The sequence below is a fragment of the Phoxinus phoxinus genome (genome assembly GCF_949152265.1).
Source record: "Phoxinus phoxinus genome assembly, chromosome: 13".
NCBI lineage: Eukaryota > Metazoa > Chordata > Actinopteri > Cypriniformes > Leuciscidae > Phoxinus > Phoxinus phoxinus.
In genome coordinates, this window is record NC_136888.1 from 30,588,080 (window position 1) to 30,609,272 (window position 21,193).

Consider the following 21,193-nt stretch of genomic DNA (forward strand, 5'->3'; position numbering starts at 1 on the left):
GTGATTGCCATCAGGATGTGAAGAGACTTTCAACCAGCATAACAAAAACTTTTCTGGAACAAATCAAATCACCTACCTAGTGGACTAAATGATTGGAAATCATGTGTACGTCACCAGAGAAGTCTGTCGTTTTCACAGAAAGGTCCAGTTATGAAATTTTGATTAAGCATTACAAGGTGGAATTTTTTTTAATACTGAAATATATGCACAGATTAATTTTTCTTAATAAGATCTATAACATGCATTTAGAAAATAGATGTTTAGGTGAAATTTTATTTCATACCGACTAAAATTATTTACATCTATACTTGTTTGACAAAAGTAAACATTTTGGTAACACTTTATTTCGATAGTCCAATTTAGACATTCTACTGACTATCAGTAACTTTGCCACTACATGTCAACTGCTAGTTATTAGATTATTAGTAGATTGTGTACTTAATATCTGCTTACACTTTATTTTGATGCTCCCAAACAGACATTCTACAGACTATACCGTATGCAACTACATGTCAACTTATTTACTAAACCAAACCCTAAGTCTACTAATACTCTAATGAGAGTTAATTGACATATAGTTACAAAGTTAGTTAGTAGAATTTAAAAACAAATTTTAAGTATTTTCCAAGATACTCCCTCAGCTGTCCCCTTTTGCAAATGTCACTATCATCTCCCAAGAGCATTATAAACCCTTATTTGCCTAGAGTCTGTTTCACAAACAAGTACAATAAAACATGAAACCTGGTTTGATGCAGCTGCTGTTGGAAAAAGCATCCTCTAAATAACCACCACATAAACACCCTCATTAGGTTCTTCTCTCTTGACTGGCAGGTATTAGCCGTGGAGAAAGAAGGAGAGGAAAACAGAGGACGAGGCAAGAGGATGAATAAGGTAAGAGATGACAGTATTCGTGACAGACACACACAGAGAGACAGACAGGCGAGTGAATGTGCAGGAAAAAAGAGATGATTCTATCAAAGTGATGCTTTATCAGTGTTATTAACCCAGCCAGTCAGGAAGATGAAGAGGGTTTGAGCTTAAGCCCTGCAACAATGGTGCGGAACAAAGGCACTCTTATGGGTCCTATCAGAGCCAAATATCAAATCAGCTCTCTCAGAATGATCCTGCCCAGTCGATCCGGAGGTTTGCTGAACCTGTGGCCCCAGTCTCATACACCTTCATGCAGTACATACTGGCTGATAAGGAAGCACTTACACACACCCAAATACATGCTGATAAGGGAACGTTTCTTTCTCCCCCAAACAGTGACACGTCCCCCGTTTCGTTCCTCTTCGTATTGCAATGCACAATGCAGTGAATATGAAAGGAATTCTCCAAAGCTGATATGGAATGCTAGAAAATGAGATGTCAGAAAAACTCAATGAGACTGAACACCCCGTGTCTGAGTGAGCAGTTACAGGGTCTGAAGACTTTGAAATTTCCCCTATATGCACATTATGGAGGCACAGCGTAATCATGCAAACAAAAAGCATTATAAAACCTATAAATCAGGCTCTGATTTGAAGTTGTACAACTTAAAGAAGTTAATAAGTGCATGTACCTGTGCGTGCACGCACATCAATTATCGCTAAGTCTAAATATCATCTACTGTTATCGTGCCTAAAAAAATGCTCATAAACACTCACTGACACTCTATTGCATGCATTGACAGTAAATACTTTTACTTTGTAACAAAAAATTATATTTCAAATAAATGCTGTTCTTTTTAACTTTCTTATTCATCAAAGAATCCTGAGATTTCTACAAAAAAATTAAGCTGCACAAATCTAATAAGAAATGTTTCTTGAACACCAAATCAGCATATTATAATGATTTTTGTAAGATCATGTGACACTGAAGACTGAAAATTCAGCCTGGTATCACAGGAATAAATTACATTTTAAAATATAGTAAAATAGAAAACAGTTATATTAAATTATAATAATATTTCACAATATTCCTGTATTTTTGATCAAATTACCGTAATGCAAAATAATGTTTAGCAAATACTAACACATTAATGAACAATAATTTTAAGCAAATTGCTCATGACTTTTTTTATTTTATTTTATTTTTTAAAGATTCCCTTAATCTAGAATCTGTTTTTAGACCACTGGCTTGTTTTTTCTTGGCTGCAGTATTCTGGCAAAAACCATCTGTCTACATTTAAATAATTGTTCTTGATAAATTTCCTTAGGCAAAAAAAAAAAAAGTATGATTCTGTGGATGTGTCATACAGTATTTGATACCAACTGCTTGTTTCCTAGTGTGGTTAAACAAAGTAAGAGTGGAGGCGTGTGACCGTGTTTGTCAGAGGACAATTCAGTCGACACGCACCTCGCCAACACGCTGACACTCAAAACTATTTCCGTTCCTGCGGTGGCATGAAAAACAGCTCATCCGAGCAGTCGCTCTCACCTCTCCCGAGAGCCACGCCACACATTGTCACCTTTGAACTCTCCGAGACAAAAACCACACACTCCCTCTCCTCGCCATATGGCTGAGGACTCTGAGTAAAACGTCCTTGTGCCGAATGGCACTTGGCAGAGAGCGAAAGACACCAGCAATTTCATTATCCCACAATGACAGGCTAATTATTGTGTTTGTTTGCCACAAATCACTGTACAACAGACAGCATGTCCGTGTCCTGTTTTCAGCATCTTAATTACTTCCTCTCGTCCATCCCTCCTTCGCTCTGTTGCCTTGCCGCTGCTGTTTGTTTGCATATAAAAGGCAGTAGCTAATTGTCTGGTCTATAAATATTCGGTGTGCAATTAGCAGGCTGGCCTGCCTTTGCTGAGTGTTATCACCCCAGCGTTTGGAGCACTGAGAGAGCCACGCGCTCAATTCCCCGTATCTAATGGCAGTTTGATAGCGGCAAAAGGCCCTTTTGTTTTCCGGAACAAACAACAGCCTGATGTTGCCCTTTCTGAAGTCTTCTGGTTGCATGCTGTTTACTCTGCGAAACGAATGTAGAGACATTTTCATGGTGGAAATTGTGTTTGACTGAGAGGGGTTTGTTCAACACAGGTTGCTGAGCTTCAAGGTGAAGGGTCTACAAAGCTTGTTCTGTGATTAGTCAAGTCTTCCTAAGGTATAGTTTGTGTTTTGATAACTCTTGTAATTTGATTTTGCTTTATTTGTCAAAATTCAGTCGTTTTTGAAGAAGAGACATAAAGCGCATTTCCACCATCGGTCTAAAAAATAAATGCGATTCCAGTTTCAATTTGGATGGTTCTGCATGGTTTATACAAACTGTTTCCACATTTTTCAGCATGGTTCACTGCCTTTAGTGATATTTTATTGGTTTTCTTTGCATTTTTCTACACTTCTTTTTTTTTTTTTTTTTTTTGTCAGCGAGGTGCAAAAGTTTGTGACAGACGTCTCTCTTTCTCACCAAGACTGCATTTTAGTCAAAATACAGTAAAAATAGTAAAATAGTATTACAATTTCAAATGTAATTTATTCTTGTGATGGCAAATCTGAATTTTTACTCCAGTCTTCAGTGTCACATGATCTTTCAAAAATCATTCTAATAACTATAGTTGCAGAGTTATAGTTAGTCAAATGTGTCCTCCCTTTAGTGAAGGATACTAAATGTATTTGAAAAACATTTATTTTATGCTAAGTATACTACAAATACATTTACATATTTATAGCTACCTTGCCATTGTACTTTAAGTATAGCAATTTAGTATACCAAAAGTCTGCTTAATTGGAACAACTAATTTTGTATTTTTACAGAAATCGAATAGTGCTGAGGTCCAACTAAAGATATATTTAAGTATATTTTATTGTGCTATAATGGATCTATTGCAAGTATAGAAGTACACTTTAAATATCTTGCATTTAAAGACTGATATTATTCAGAAATAATACTATCCTTACTAATAGGCATTAAACACATTTTAGGCTTAAAATTAAGAAATGTGCATTGTGTAATAAAGAAGTACTCTAAATAAAGTTATATCAGTAAGTCTCAAGCGATATGTCAGTAAATATGTTAATGGATTGTAGTTTACTTGTGCAATAAATGTATTTTAAATAGTTTTTTTTCACTAAGGCTTGCATAAAAGTATTGAATGGAAGTTGACGTTTGAATGGTATATGTCAATACTACTAGATAATATTATGTCAATAAATGTCCTTTGTAGCTAGTCTGAACTTTTACCATTTATATGAAGTCATCATCGTCCATAACATGCTTACTCTGGTGTTTACCCTACAATATCACGCCGTCTGCAACTGCATCACTGAGGTTAACGTATTCTAATCCTGATTTCGTAGCATAACAGTGGAAAAAGAAACCGCAGTCGTGCCAACTGGCCTGGAACGGTAACGGCCTGGTTTCCAGTCGTCCTGATGGTGGAAAAGTGTGTATTGTGATTGTACTGTAGTGCAATAACATACAATCCAACAAACATACACTCTGTGAAAGGTGAACGTGACATTGTGACCTAAACTTAATGTTCTGAGTTTAATCAACAGCGTTTTGGCATTGCTTACCAAAGAAAATGATATTTGTGGTTATACTAAAACACTTATAATATAAGTAAACCAACTGACAGTTTAAACATCAATTTTTATTATTATTCTTCATAACTATTTAGTCAGAATTATTCAGTCTAGATAGTTTTAATTTTCTAGATGAATGAATTTTAGTTATGTATTACTGATAAACCCCACTCACTTTGATATATATGGTGAGTTGCACTTTTGACATTTTATAAGTCTAAAGCTCACTGTCTGAAAGAAGCATCAGAGAGAAAAACACTAAGAGATGGGAGAGTGAGAATGTAACTTAAAGGGCAATTTAGTTCAAGAGAAAAGGGGTCTCTTCACGGATGAGTGCTGCTCAACTTGACCTGCTAAAGTGAAGACATGAAGTCTTTCATCTACCTTCATCTACCCTAAGCATGATTCTTCACCGAGCAAATGAACCTGTCCACGCACACACACACACTCCACTTTTACACACTACTCTGTGAGCAATGAAGTGTGAAGAAATCACACAGCCTGGGAAAGTCTGGACCATCTTTACCAAAGACAAAAAAAATCTGAATTTAGTTACTCAACAGTATGCTGGAAAAATGAAATCTGCTGCAACTCATTCGGTTCTCCTTAATTTGATCAGTTATTGAGTTCATATAACTTTTTTCTTTTAAGTGCAAAAGACTTTCACTAATATTTGTGTAAAAATATTTCATTTTTTAAATCTGTTCATATGTATAGATGCACTCTACACTCCTGGACAAAAAAATGAGTAAGACAATATTTTTAATTGCACAAATACTGTAGATTAAATAACTTCGTTACTTTACTTACAGAGCGCTTTTAAAGGAAGAAAAGTCCGTGTTGTTCCACTCAATGTTAATTGCTTCGAGCAGTTTTAGGCCCCGTTTACACGAGAACCCTCGCGGGTGAAAACGTAAAAATATTTTATCGGATGTGCCTTTTGTTTACACGGCGACGGCGTTTTTGGGGCTTAAAAACGCAAAAAAGTGAAACCACCCTCCAGAGTGGAAATCTTAAAAACGTTCCCGTCTAAAGGGTAAAAACGGAAAAAACGCAAAAGTCTGCTAGACAGTGAAGGCGTCGCGTATGCGTTTACTTCACAGACATGCGCCAGTACAGGAAAATAACAAAACATTATCAAACTAAAATATAGCATTAATTTCATTGACAAAAAAAAATAACAAATTCTGTCATTTTTGAGCGACACACGAAGAGCACCGAGGGTTAAAGCAGCAGCTTTACCGTATTAAACATGAAAAACAGTGTCAGCGTCTCTTTCACTTTCAGTGCTTCACATTGCCACCTAGCCGCCTGGAGTGCACACTACATCGAATTTCACACACTTTTGCGTCACCATACGCACGCAGATTTCCCCCCCATAACGCTCGTCTAAACGCAGAATAAAAAGTGATAACGCAACGCCACTTTACCTAGCCTCAGGCTATGTTTACACGGAAACGATCTGAAGAGAAAACGCAAAAGTGCCGTTGCGTTATCACTTTTTATTCTGCGTTTAGACGAGCGTTATGGGGGGGAAATCTGCATGCATATGGTGACGCAAAAGTGTGTGAAATTCGATGTAGTATATGTGGCAATGTGAAGCACTGAAAGTGAAAGAGACACTGACACAGTTTTTCATGTATAATACAGTAAAGCGGCTGTTTTAACCCTCGGTGCTTTGCGTGTCACTCAGAATTATAATTTTTTTTGTCAATGAAATGAATGCTATATTTTAGTTTGATAATGTTTTGTTATTTTCCTGTACTGGCGCATGCCTGTGACGTAAACGCTTACGCGACGCCTTCACTGTCTAGCAGACTTTTGCGTTTTTACCCTTTTTACCCTTTAGACGGGAACGTTTTTAAGATTTCCACTCTGGAGGGTGGTTTCACTTTTGTTGCGTTTTTTAAGCCCCAAAAACGCAGTCGCCATGTAAACGAAAGGCACATCCGATAAAATATTTTTACATTTTCACCCGCGAGCGTTCTCGTGTAAACAGGGCCTTAGTATACAGTTTAAAAATGTCTCCTAGTTTTTTCGAGTTTAATGTGAGACCAAATATTCACTAAAGGTTTCTCTGACCCGGCCAAACCATGAGCCTGGCGGTCTTGTTCTTAAGCCACTTCAATAACGTCTGATCATTCCTCTTTAGATAACAACTTTTCAACTTTGGGAAGAAAACCATTCTACAATATTCTCTTAAATTCCAAAGCATCGATTGACTTTTCACAGCGAAGCAGCTCAACAATACCAGCCGCTAAAAAGACACCTCTTCCTCCGTGCTTCCTTTATTAGTATATTTCTCAGCAGCTTTACGAAGACACCGCTCTGGAGAATCACCATGCAACTCGTGTTTCATTGTGATTCATCACTCCACACACAACTTCCCATATTCTGCCAAAAACTTCATTACGCCTTTGATGTTTTTCTGAGAGCAATGGCTTTTTAAGTAGTGCATTTGCTTAAATGCATTTAATTTGTGGTTAAAAAATGTAAAAGCTTAGTCTATTGCTTGTCCCATTTTTATTTTTATTTTTTGCCCAGGAGTGTATATGAATCAGAGAGAAACATTCGTTTGATTATTGCCGTATAGTCGGCTATAAGACTGCAGCATGACATTAAAACAGTGCTGTATCATTCTGCTACACCACATGTGTTGGAAAAAAGTAGCTCTTTACTGGAAAAACGACTCTATTTTGAAAACAGCTGAGCTGCTATGTTAGTAGCATCGCTACTTTTTGTCAGTTACTCCCCCAACACTTGGATAAACAATTAGAGGACACCAGTTTGCTCTTGAATTTGTGATGTGATATGTGAGTTCATATACTGAAACAAGCATTAGGACAGCGGCAGTGAGAAAAGGGATAGATAGCAATGTCAAAACTAGAGGTAAAGATACACCAAAGACATCTTAGAGAAGGCTTCTAGCTCCAAAGGCTTGTGGGAGTAGGGCATCTGAAGAAGAGGACTATGGGTAAGGGCAGTGGATGAAGGAGTTTGCTAATTAGACTGGCTATGATCCTCTGGTCTGGGGGAAAGACAGAGGAAGAGCTAGTTGTTTGGACTTCTAAAGTCACATGAAAGGTGCAGTAAAGGATGACTGTACGCTAATAAGATTATTAAGTAGCTTAATTCACGAGTGGTGGCACATATCAGTGGCCACTCGGGCTCCACGTTACAGGCTGGTGGAGAGATTAGCCTCAGTCGTCAGTAACCAAAACATGATTACCCTCCAGAAAAGAAGTCTGCCTGCCTCACAGGGTCCTGACAGAGTCCTGCCGCACGCAAGACACTCGGATTAAGAAAACAGGGTGCGTGCACTAATCATCAGTGACAGCGTTCAGATACCAAAAGTTGAGCATTGGATGGAGCAAGAAGTCCCACATATACTCAACTTTTGGTGTCGCTTCTTTATAACAAATCTAGAGGGATTAGAACTTGTCCAGATATTCATTCTCAAGACCTGCAATTTAGTACTGTGCAATTACTAAATAATAACTATGTTATTAGTATGTAATTACAGTGCTATTACTGTATATTGTTGTGAATTTCAAACTCACAATTTAAAAATTACTGAACTTACTGTTACTGAGCGGTCAGCAGTTTTCATAATATCAGCCAAAAATATATAAAGGTGGATGTCATATCCTGTAATCATAAAATCCTCCGATTCATTCGCATTTTTGTGAGAATACCTGACTTTATTTTTTACCCATGGAATTTAAATCTCAAATTATAGGTTTCCGGCTCCCTAAACTACTTCTAAAATAAAAATGAATTCATTGCCTTCATCTTAACTGAGCCAGTAAATCAATAATGACATTCATTCATTCCCACCACTCTATCCACATCAGTATCTGTGTATGTTTCCCAAATTGACGACGACACTTCAAGAATAAAGCCAAGATCATTAAATATGTCGATAACACTATACAATATGGTTCCATTTAAGGTTTCCATTAGCTAACTACATTAGTTAACATTAACTAACAATGAAAAATACTTCTAAAGCATTGAATAATCTTAATTCGTGTTATTTTTGACATTTCTTTATACATCATTAAAATCAAAAGTTGCATCTAATGGTATTCAATGGACCTGAGCTAAAATTAAAATTAACAGTTGTATTTGTATTAACTAATGTTAACAAAGATTAATAAACACTGAAACAAATAATGCTATTGTTAGTTGTTGCATTATCTAATGTTATCTAATGGAACATTATTGTAAAGTGTTACCAACATCAAGAAAAGTCAAAATATGTACAATCTAGCCAAAGGTGGCTGGCTTCTCATTTCTAAAACGAGATCCATCATTAACATGGGCCACTTGTTCTTTGCCTGATGTTTGTGAATTGCTCAACTGTCTCTACCTAACCGAAAGGCAAAGAGCCTGTTTACCCTTGAAAGCTTGTAACTTTTACATTTCCCGTTGGCGTGCCGCTGCTGCGGGTCCATTATCCAACATGACTATGCAGACACATGGACCAGTAATGAGATGCGTTGAGTCAACATGTCCTACCGTCCACACACCGCTGGCTGGTTCAACCCAACACTCAAATTCCTCTGTCTCCTGGAGGGACACCCCATATATGCATACCTCTGTCTCCTTAATCGAGATAGTGCTAGATCTATAAAACATGTATATTTTTGTGTACCACACATATCCCTCTGTCATTCTGAGGCAGCCTTGGATTCACAGCCAGCTTTAATAATCGCAGAGGCAGGCTTTGGTATATTTCACTTTTTAAATTAACACGACATTTTTTAAATGGTGTATATAAAAAGTGTGTGTATGTATGTGTATATATATATATATATATATATATATATATATATATAACAATGAGCATGTTATCTAATAATGAGCAATACATTTGTTTCAGTATTTATTAATCTTTGTTAAAGTTTGTTAATAAAAAAAAAAACATTAATTCTTAGTTCATGTTAGCTCAGGTCCATCAATTAATATGACAAAATACATCTTTAGATTTAACCCTTTCCTTTTGAAAAAGTTGCTAGAAAATTCCCTCAATGGCGGGGAAATAATTAATATTGTATACGTCTACATTAATCTGGAGACATTTGAAAACGACGTTTTCGTTTATCCACACTATCGTTTTCGGACGTTTCAGTGTGGATGAGAAACTTTTGAAAAACGCCTGAAAACGCTAAATTCACCTTTACTGCGCATGCGTAAAACCCCACAAAAGATCACAGATATGATTCAGATGGAAAAATAAATAATGAAGTTCTCGTGCAATTCTTCTGACAGGATAATTTTATTTAGTACAATATCTCACCATCCACTGATGCGGTCCAGGTCGCACGCAGTCACCGTATGTTTGGTCTAAAACGCTTCTACTCTCGTGTTTTACCGCAGGACAGTAAATGTGAGTAAATTTCATCTTTGCAGGACTGTGATATGAAGAGTGTGCAATGTAGAATATTTTTAGCAACAGTGTGAAAGTGAATAGCACATACCAGGCACAATACTGGTATAAACATCAATATATATTGGTACATTATGCGTCACATGACTAAATTTACGTCATCGTTTTTAAATACCACCGGTTTCACAGTCCACACTACAATGCAAAAATATTGTTTTCAAATGTATCCACTTTGGAGTGCGTTTTCAAAAAAGCTTCGTTTTCATTCATCAAAACGCCATCTCAGTGTGAACGGAAGGCCAAAACGGAGAGAAAAATATACGTTTTCCTTTGAAACACTTTGTTTAGTGTAGACATGGCCTTAGTAATGCAATTAACTAAGATCACTGAATGCTTTAGAAGTATTTTTCATTGTTAGTTAATTTTACCTAATGTAGTTAACTATGTTAACAAGTAGAAACCTTGCTGTAAAGTGTTTGTCTGTTATGTTTTGTGTTTGTGTGGGTATCACTGCCCATTGACTTTGGCATTATTGGCCACAGTAGATTGAGAGGGATGTTCTGATGTACTTTAAGTCATCATGTACACCTCTATTGTACCACCAAATACCATCCCATAATGCTTGTAACATCAACATTGTATTTGTTTTTTTACAGTGAAGTTCTTCTGATAGACACAGCTGCCAGTTTGGTAACTCTTTATTTTGATTGACAATTAGTTGCAAAGTTATTTAGTAAAATGTCTAAAGTGGACCATCGAAATAAATTGTAACTGCTAGTTTTTTACTGTAAAAAAGAAAAATGATTTGATACATATATTAGATAGCCAGGACTCTACCTTTGTTTCTCTTTTACAATGAAGATCTGCCTCTGGCGACAGTTTTGACAGTCTTACCGCAGGTCATTAAAATAGAGAAAGATTTGGTGCTTTGACATAAGAACTTGCGGTATATATTCTCAGATCCTTGATTCTAATGAGCACTGGGAAATTTAATGTGTGCTTTTATCTAAGTCAAAGACTAATAAATGAGCAACCTTTCTGAGAGTTTCCATTTATCAGAGACAAGCGCGCTCTATCTAAATACTCCAGCTACTTATTAAAGGACTTACTAAACTTCCTGCAGCCGTTCAAAGAATGACTTTTTTTTATTACTTTGACCATTTATTTTTGAATAAGGGCAAATGCCAGAGTATTTTAGAGCAGAATAATGACTTGGCTTTCTTGGGTTTTAAATTCTAAGAAATTAAGTATTTGGACGCTTTCTGGTTGTAACAGTGAAATATGTCCACAATTTATGTGATTACTTTGTTAGAATAATCAACAGGGATTTTTATAAAGTCTTCGTTAAAGCGTTTCAAGCCATAAACCAAGCCAACCAGCTCTGAGGTGAATCACAAATTATTACATGTTTATTTAAAGCAAAAAAGTATTCTGACAAAAGGAAAAAGGTTTTTGATGATTTGCTCGCTCCAACTCTCTGATTGGTGGAATCTTCTGTACAGCATCATGGGTAATGTGTTTTTTCAACACACATTCAGCTGTTAAACATACAGGAGAAGTTAAATAATGCTGGGTAACGGCTGAAGCAAAAGCATGTACCATTGATTAACAACCTCAGAGCTCACAGTAGGTCTGTTTTTAAAGATTTATAAGCTATCTTTAAAAATCAATTTCCTTATGAACAAAATGATTGGAGTTTTTACTTCCGGAACCCGACTCTTGCACTCTTGCTGTTAGCATGTTGGTGCAGCTTTCTAGAATTAATTTAAAGGTGCAGAAAGTGATTTCTGAGAAACACTGTTGATATTTGAAATCAACCCAAACAAACACACCTTTCCCTATGGGTACTTCGGATGAGACGTTAAATCGAGGTCCTGACTCTCAAAAAATCTCATGGCACTTCTCGTAAAGAGTAGGGGTGTAACCCTGGTGTCCTGGCCAAATTCTCTCCACTGACCCTTACCAATCATGGCCTCCTAATAATGCCCAACCATTGAATTGGCTCTCTCCTCTCTCCTCTCTCCTCTCTCCTCTCTCCTCTCTCCTCTCTCCTCTCTCCTCTCTCCACCTGTATCTGGTGTGTGGTGAGCGCACTGGCGCCTTTGCACTCTGGCTGCCGTCGCATCATCCCAGTGGATGCTGCACACTGGTGGTGGTTGAGGAGAGACCCCGACATGATTGTAAAGGGCTTTGGGTGTACAGTAGTACATACTGTATGAAAGCAGTATATAAATGCCTCATTCATCCCTTCATTGTTCCGCCTCCAAAATGCACAAAAACACACAATGTAATAGTGGATGTTTCTTTATCATAGTTAAAGCGAAGAAAAATAATGCTTCGCAAAAAAAAATGAAAGCGAAGATGATGAACATTCATTGTTAGTCGCCAGCAGCTCCAGACAAACAATGACACTCAAAACCGTCCTATAGATAAAATTACAACAACAGCATATCTTGATTCTGTGAAACGCGTACGGAGCAGATAGGACGCAAGCTCGGTTTTCAGGCCTTCCCGCTTTGGTCTCTCCAGCGCTAGAAAGCTTTTCTAATATTAATGCGAGTCCTAAAGCTCTTTCCTGATCATAACCCTTCTTTTTCCAGTGATATTCCTCTGACCTTTTCTCTTTTTTAATGTCTCTCAGCCATCTCTCTTTCTACAGCCTTTCTTCAAATCTCACTCTCTCTCCTCCCCCAATCATGAGTGGACACGCCCCCTACTGCTGATTGGCTGTTGTGCAACTCGATCCGCTACACTTTCAACAGCGCTTCTCAGAAATCACTTGCTGCACCTTTAAAACAAATACCGTTGAATACAGAGCAGAATTCAAGCTCTTTATACTGTAAATGCTCTTTCTGTTAGCACCTCACCATCTCTCCAGACAGTCCGCCGTCTGCCTGCTCATGCCTGCCTGGTAATTAAACATCCATGCCATCAGGCAGGCAGCTGGCAGCCCTCCCTTGAGAATGCCAATTAAGTTTGTAAAATATTTAGGCTACAAAACTGTACAAGGGGAGCCGTCGTGGTGCGCAATCATTCACAGAACTCTGTGGAGGCCCGTGGACTGACTTCCCCTGTGGCCCCCCCATCTGTGTGATACATAGAGAAATATCACCTATACACACAGCACACTCCCCTGAGGCAGAGACTTACGATCAGAGTACATTAACATTAGATCAAAGTAATAATTATGTAATGGCAAGGCTTAATATACACAAATATTAGCAGTCAGCGTGTGCTGCGTTACACATAGCAGCAGGGTTGCATTTAGTCTAATTTGTTTCAGTTGTAAACAACTCATGGATAATATAAAGAAACATGTACTTATTTGAAAATAATAAATGACACTGTGTATAAAATCCATGTCAAAAATGGATCGTGTATATTGGTACGTTCAAGTCCTCCTGTAAAGTTCGTATTTAAGCTGGTAATCGTAATTACAACATCAAGTACATTCAAATAACCTTTATTTTTATAAACATTCAACAAGATTTTTACTACATCTATAGATTGGTGAATAAAGAAAGTGCATTGTCTGTTTATTTGACGTTTTATTCAATTTATGATATGATATGCCAATAAAAAAATTGTATTAATACACTCTAAAAAATGCTGGTTTGTTTCAACCCAATGTTGGGTAAAATATGGACAAACCCAAACGTTGGGTTAAAAATGTAATGTAAAAATTTAACCCAACGGCTGGGTTTGTCCATATTTTACCCAAAATTGGGTTGAAACAACCCAGCATTTTTTAGAGTGTATGGATAGTTTAAAAGGATAGAGTTTACAATAGTAAGAAAAAGGGGGAAATGACTTCAGAAAAATCTTGACTCTAAATTTCCTATTGAAACCTTCAAATACTAAAATTTTTATTGACATACTCAAAAATAAATCAGTAGAAAAAGCCGATTTAAAAATAAAATTATGCACATAATATAACTGAATTATTAAACACAAAAATGTGCTTATCTCCTAGTACATAATAGCAGAACCCTGGGTCATTATCCTTCTTAAATGCTTTTTTCATTCGTGCACATTATGGCTATATCTGATGACCTCACTGCCCTGGTGTGAGCACATATGAGAGGAAGACTGCTTTGAGAACAGCGTGAATATCATTTCCATTTTATGCTCTTTAGAATGATCACTTCAGCCAGTGTAATTGGCCAATCCAAAGTACAGAGGCATGGAGAAAGGTCAGCTAATTCAATGGGCCAAAAGTAGAAATTAAAGGCAAATTATACCGACTTAAAAATACACTCTCTTCAGCACAAGCTGATGGGAAACTTTAACTGGGAATACTAGTTAAACATCAGTCTGTGCAAGTTATGTTGATGTAAGTGCATGTGAATATTAAAATATTTACTCTCTAAAGTTTGTTGGTTAACACCGTGAAAGTGTTTTCAGGAAATATTGAGCTGTGTGTCGTCGTGTAAAAGAATGCAATGTTATGACATACATGGAATTATGCATTGTTATACAGTTGTAAGTGTAAATGTATAATTTTGCATAGCCTTATCTTTGTTTTTCGAAACTATCTGCACTGACAGACTTTCATATCAACTAATGTCATTCACAAACAACAAAATGCAAATGTGCATCTGCACACATAAACACATATGTATGTGTCTATGTATATGTAATGATGAGTTTTATGAATATCCACCAGAACTGCATCTTGACTGAAAATCACACAGACTAATGAGATCCTCTATGTACAATGAAGAACATTAATATATATGTAAATTAGCAGAGGAACAGGCTGTCATTGCTATAGCACTCGAGAGCACTCTCTCTCTCTCTCTCTCTCTCTCTCTCTCTCTCTCTCTCTCTCTCTCTCTCTCTCTCTCTCCGCATGGGTGTGTTTATAACACTTATGAAATTATAATGACTCAAAGAAAGCAAAACGAACACTTTTTTTGGCATGTTGACCATTTGACATGGTTATTGAGAGAATAAACATGTTTAGGTGGGTAATGAAGCCAAGAATTTGTCAAGTCATTTTCAATACAACTATTAATGTTTAAAAAGAGTCGAGCCTTCTGTGTGTGATTTTACATGCCAAACCTGACCTCAGAAGATGACCAGGATTCAGAATACAACTCTCTAATCCCTGACCATACGTGAGCATTCTGAGGACACCGATGTCGCTGTTCCCAGATCAGATGTTGAGAGGGCGAGTGGGCAGAGGGGGGGCCAGCTGTGAGGCGGGGGTTTGTGTTTAAGGGCCGCAGGTCGGTTGTTCAAAGCAAACTCTGTGCATTGTTGGGTGGCGGAGGATTAGATCTCTCCAGCCCAGCAGAATTTGCCTTCTAATTAAAAGGGATAAAGAGGTAGGAAAATAGAGGGGCACTGTTGGGTGGAAAAGAAAAAGAAGGGGGTGAAAGGTTGGTTCAAAATACACTGATTGTAAGAGTATTTACCAGCTCAGCAGTATATGGTATAGGGCGGATTCAGTGTCTTGTAGGCCATCATCATTGTACTAGCTCACCCTCTTCCACTAAAAAGAGCAGCGGGGGTCAATACAGTTTCAACCCGAGGCCCTCAGTGTACCAATTTACTTTTAAACACTTCAGGACAAAACTTATGACGTGTGCAGCTACTAGTTGTTGCCATTTTTTAGTCTTGGAACATAAATAGAAATATTAGACAAAACAGAAAATGTAATATCATATCTTTAAAATGACTGACGAAAGTAGTGAAGCAACCAGTAGTTCTGGAAAATGCACCACTATACCTTCTCATGCAGTGGACAGATGTCCTCTATATCTTTTTGAAGAAAAAAGGGACTGAGAAAGAGTGTATTCTTGTTTTGATAAATTATTGCATAAAATGTGTACTCTCTCTGGTTTTTAGCAGATGTTGAGATGTCATGTAAGTATTCAATTGTTACATGAAATGCAACAAATTAATGCAATGTTATCCAATTAATTAGTTGAATGTATAAAAGGACACTACTGTTTAAATGTTTGGATTTTTTATTTTGGTTGAAAGAAAGTAATACTTTTAATCCGCAAGGAAGCATTAAATTGATAAAAAGTAACAGTAAAAACATTTAAATTGTGTGTAAAAATAAATTATGTTCTTTAAATATTAAACAGAACATGAATGATTTCTGAAGGATGATTTGACACTGAAGACTGGAGGAATGATGCTGAAAATTCAGCTTTGCCATCAAAGGAATAAATGACATATTAAAATATATTAGAAAATATGGTTATAAAATTCCACACTATCACTATTTTACTGTATTTTTTTGATCAAATATTTGCAGCCTTGTTGAGCATAAGTCTTCTTTCAAAAACATTGAAAAAAAATCTTATTTAACCCAAACATTTGAATGGTAGTATACATTTTTGCATAACCAGACCAGACCGCCATGGGTGATTTCATTTGACCCTTGTAACTATTAATCTAAATACCTTCCTTTGTAGCACATATTGATGTGTGACAAAAAAAATTAATTATTATATTATTTTTTTGGAATAATATAATATACTAAAATGCTTTTGAATATTTGTCCACCTTAAGATGTATTTAGTTGGTTAAGAGTTGTGCAATGTTAGAAGCCCTGGCCAAAAGCACTTCATTTAGTGGAAAACAACAATGCCCTATTAATAATGTAGATGTTGGGTTGTCGTTATATAAGTTATTTACTGTTGTACAGACTTTAACTCCAAATCTGAATTTAGATGACCAGATTAGTCCAACTCTTGGACAAGTCACATTACCTGTATTAGTTTACTGTATAATCAAACTCTTTGTGTAAAGATTTGTCAATGCATACATCCATGATAGTGTTTATGCAACCACTGAACAATAAGTTCCAGTAATAAACCACACTTGTTTCAGCGCCTCTGGATCACTCTTTAGGGGACATGGTTGTAGGCCTCTGCCCAAGGGGGACCCCCGACCCTCGGGGTGTTTTTGTTTAAGTCTCCCCCTCTCCTCCTCCCTCTTCTCATCCAGTCCCTCCCCTCTCGTCAACCCACTGCTGTTTTGGAAGCCCATTTTCAGGCATGGGGTCTGCCTCCCCCCGGGGGTCCCACAAACAAATGCTCCATGCTCTAAGCTCCCACAGCAGCTCCGATTCTCCCCACAGACCCGGGAGGTTAACGACGTGCCAGTGGAAAACATGACCACCTCCCCACCCCCTTATTCTCTCTCAACCTACCTTTCAATCTTTATTTATCCCAGTCAATCCTAGTGCTTGGCAACCAGTGAACCACTCACACTGAAGCAAAGTGTGTAACTTTTGACTAATTTTGAAGTCTTAAAGAGATGACCGAAAATGAAAAATCCAACCCTGTATGAATTTCTTTCTTCTGCAGAACAAAAAAGAACATACGTTTCAGCTGTTTTTCTCCTACAATGAATGTCAATGGAGTCCAAAACAACTTTTTTAAAATATGGAAAGCATTTATACATGAGGGTGGATAAATTATCACAGTTTTCATTTTTCTGGCTAAAATATACTATTAGGCTACATTTTTGGGGATTGACAACTGCATTTTCTTAAAGGTGTGAGTCTTGAAATGTCCTGTTTACCAGCCCGGTCTCACCCCAAAACGTCATATACTGACGGGTCTTGACCATACGTCAACATACGACGAAAAGGGTACCCCTATAACGTCAATATGAGACGCAGACATAAGCGCACCAGCAGCGCCTCCTAGCGGTACCCCAACGCATACCTAAACCCAACCATACCCGAATCGTCACACATGGACGTTAAAGGGTACCCTTTTCGTCGTATGTTGCCGTATGGTCAAGACCCGTCAGTATGTGACGTTTTGGGGTGAGACTGTGTTACGTTTACACAGAGTAGAGTCTCGAATACTGTGTGAACGTGCAACGAGAGTCAAGCCCGTATTCTCTGACCAGTTACAACGAAAGTGACCAAAGTAATTTCAAAGATGGTGACCTCAATAAAACTGAAAAGTCTTAGCGTTTTTGACACAACGAACAAGATTTCCAATCGAGCCCCGAGTTCATCCTTCAAATCTTCATTAACCGACAGCAGCTTTTACTGTATATCTGTGTGGACAAAGTTTCGAACACAAAACTGATGGGAGCTATCTAAAACCTTCAGATGACACACAGCTCATATCTCTGTCACTGCCATAGACAGTATATAAGATGGACACAGCGACCCCATAGATTTCAACGGAGAAAAGTGAAGCCCATTTGAAGCACTCACTTCCTGATCGCCAGGCGAACTGCGCAGACTCAAACTGAGCTTGACGACGTAGATGTGACGTGGGTCTTCTAGTAGCTGTGCCAAGGGGAAATCTGAATCATTCCCTTCCGAATCTCGCAGAGACGGAGAGCGTGATTATTAGTTGTCAATGAGCTAGCAGCGGGAGCAACTTTATGAATATCTATGGGCTTCTCCCTTGACTTTATGCCTCCACGTCCCCCCGATTGCTTGCGAGCTTCTCCGCCAGTCTATACGGTAATTTCTCTACAGTGCGACAGAGAGTCGCGTGGGTATGACGCAATCGTTAGCCTATTTTTTTACAAAAACGGCTTCTACGAAGTCATAACGCAAGATACAAAGTAATGGAGCCTTTTATACATTGTCGTGTTTCTTTAGAAATAAATAATGGACAAATGGAGTCTTTGGACGCCTCAGATGTAAAGTTATTCGCTGTCAAAGTGACGCAAAAATGAATGGGAGTCAATGGAGTGCTAACAGCAGGTGATGTTCTGCTACATTGGCGGCTCCCGCGGAGGCTTCAGTTTCCGGCAGATGGATTACCCCCTTGGTCACTGCGAGTTACTGAAACCACACATGAAAACCCGTAATGGACACGCGTTTGAGCACTGAGTGTCTCTCTCACACTCACGTGACGGACAACTAGTTGTCCAGTCTGATGCGGTTCACACAAAGTGTTTTCTGAGAATGCGGTTGTGAGTCCTGAAAATGTGGTGTGAGTTCGGTTCTAGGATTTGGTTGTCACTCCCGTAAATAGCTAGCCTGGGTTTCCCCAGAATGCCTTTGCGCAGCGCGATTTTATTCTCGCTGAAAGGCAGTCTGGAAACCATGGACCTGATTTTCGCCTCGTTTAGGGAACCAATCACAGAACGGAGAGGGAGCAGCAAGACGATGACGACATCTTTGCGACACAACTAAGCAGTTTGTTTATATCTATGGAGTCAACATGGCAGCAGACGCGAAGCTACCTTTTGATGCAGCCTTAGATATTGTTCTAAGTAGTTTAGATCGCAATTTTATTTAGAAAAAAGAGCAGCGTTTGGCGTTAAACCATTTCTCTACATACGTCATCTGGTATAATGGAAACGATTGGCTATGAGCTACAGGCGCATTTGATAGACATTCTTAGCACCCAATAAACGGCGCCGGCGCATTCGTAAACCACGCCTCAAATACGAGAAAATGCACATGTGGTTCCCAGACCCAAGTCTCAACGAGAATTGGGTCTGGCGTTAGCCAGGCTAGTAAATAGCCATATTGTGTGTGAACGTAGCTGTATTAGGACTCAAATATACAGGACTGACAAATGTGAAAAATGTGAATTCAAAGCTTCAGTAGTTGTATTACTCACTTAATACTTTACTATATACTTTATTTACAAGTAATCAAAAAGCAACAACCCTATTTTATTAGTAAAGGATGCCCAAGAAACAAAAATACAATGTGACATAACATAGAAGCGCTGATATAAAAATGGAGTAAAGTCTGTATATCTAATTACTGGAGATAAATAATAAAGCATCCGCATACTAAAGATTAAAGTGTGCTGCCATTTTGAAGCTTGCGTTGACAATTAACCTTTCTCGTTTGGTGATTTGTAACACAAGCAAATCCTGTTATCAGCAAATATAGCACATGGCTCACACACACTCATCTCCAACCCCAAACAACAGCGTAAGTGGTGTTTATGGTCTGTAACGAGAACAACAAAATAAACATGGGTAGATTGCACCAGTACACACAGCCAAGCTGGGTGAGCGAGAGAGAGAGAGATTCACAGCAACTGCCTACAAACTTTGTTTTTAATGTTTTTGGTTTTTAAGTCATTTCCAGTCTTAATAGCACCACAGTATTTCATTAAAAACACTGACAGCGGCTCTTAACTACTGAAGTATCATTGTGATCTAATGCTCTGAAAGTCAGTCCTCATGTGACCCGTGTGCTTCCACCGGGGCTGAACCTGTTATCCACAATGTCTACATCACACCCAAATTCCCAGTCTTTGGCAAGATTCCCACTCACATTGTGCCGAATCATGTGGGCCTGCTGCTGTTGCCATGGGGACATGGTAACCTTGCCTCAGACCTGGGGGTGGTGGAGAGATTGAGGTTGTCATCCCTGACAGTATGCAGAGCAGAAAATAATGGCGAGATGACGCATCAGATGATATCTCGGAACGAAACAATAGAGAGATGCACTGAACAATTACTGGCAGACAAGTTTGGGAAAGACATCGTGGACTTGGCAAGTCAAAACTGCAAACTGACAAACAGACAATGGCACTGACAAGCAGGCAATAATAGAAAAAATGAAGATGCAAAATACATGAAACTTCAGTTTGACAGTCAAACTTGAGTAGCACTTGTGTTGTAAACTTGACGCTTGATCTGGACTCCACATTGCAGAAGCCTTTGGGTCTACAGGGAGAAGCCGAATTTTTTTCCCACTTATCTGCTACAGATTAAGTTTGTTGAAAAATCTACAGCATATCCATAAAATGAACGTCAAGTACGAAGAGTGCTTTTAAATAAAACCGGTGAATTGTAAAACTATTCACATTTTGTACATTCATATATTTATTGAAAACATTTTTTTTATATATAAATCCCCATTACCCCTTCACCAATTTACCACATTTCATGTAAAGCATTTTAATTTAAATTAAAATGGAATTTGTTGTAACATTTATTGACCATAAATAAAATATGGGCTACAGTACCAATTAAAAAACAACAGAGAATTATACAGTTGTCAAATATCAACTTTTAAACCGCAGCAAAAAGAAAGTCCTACAGGTTTTGAACAACATGTGATTAAATTATGACAGAATTTTCATTTTGCATTGAACTTTCCCTTTAAAAGTACATTCAGTTTTTGCGTGAGAGTGAACAAATCCTGGTTACCACATTTATCCACTCATTTACTATGAGGAAAACAAAGACTGAGTGCTTGTTGACTGATTTTTTATTGAGTGCACATTTGCAGATTTTTTTAAACTAATCTGCAATATATATAAAATCCAATAGGGATTTGACATTTGACATGGACTCTTGACAGAAGACTTAAAACCC

General features: G+C 37.9%; 1 protein-coding gene across 2 annotated transcripts in view; it reads left to right on the top strand.

Moving 5' to 3' along the window:
- otx2b (orthodenticle homeobox 2b) overlaps positions 1-21,193 on the top strand; it is a 79,162-nt gene that overhangs the window by 43,442 nt on the left and 14,527 nt on the right. For both annotated transcript variants that reach the window (XM_079632793.1, XM_079632792.1), the window contains one exon: positions 832-891. The gene's annotated coding sequence lies outside the window, so the exon portion shown is untranslated. The remainder of the gene's footprint in view (positions 1-831; positions 892-21,193) is intronic.